This window comes from Aptenodytes forsteri, unplaced genomic scaffold (genome assembly GCF_000699145.1).
Source record: "Aptenodytes forsteri isolate BGI_AS27 unplaced genomic scaffold, ASM69914v1 Scaffold347, whole genome shotgun sequence".
NCBI classification, from domain to species: domain Eukaryota; kingdom Metazoa; phylum Chordata; class Aves; order Sphenisciformes; family Spheniscidae; genus Aptenodytes; species Aptenodytes forsteri.
The window spans coordinates 744,152-744,620 of NW_008794110.1; positions in this window are offsets into that span (position 1 = coordinate 744,152).

A 469-nucleotide genomic window follows, 5' to 3' on the forward strand; every position below is an offset into this window, starting at 1 on the left:
GGATGCAGAGGGCAGGCCAGCTCTCGGGGGTCATATCCTGACAAAGGGATCCTCTTGCTGGGGGTGCTGCAGGGGAGACGCCTCCTGCCTACGGTGCAGAGAAGCCCCTGACCCAGGGTGCTGTTGGAAGGGGGGATCCCAGCTGTGGGGAGGGAGCGGGTCCCATCCTGCCTGAGGAGATGCAGGGGATCCTTGGGATGCCGGGTACCTTCGGAGGGAAGGATCTCAGCTGTGAGGGGGTTGCATCCTGGCCTGGGGGGGTCCCCTGTCTGAGAGCGCTGTTGGAGGGGAGATCCTCGCTGTGTGGGGTCGCATCCTGCCTGGGGTGTGCTGAGAGTGGCCGGCAAGGAGGAGGAGAAATCCCCTGCTCAGGCGGTGCCCTGTGAGTGGGATCCCAGCTGTGGTGGTGGGGCAAGGGGGTTGCATTCTGCTCGGGGGGGGAATCCCCCGCTTGAGGTGAGCTGCCGTA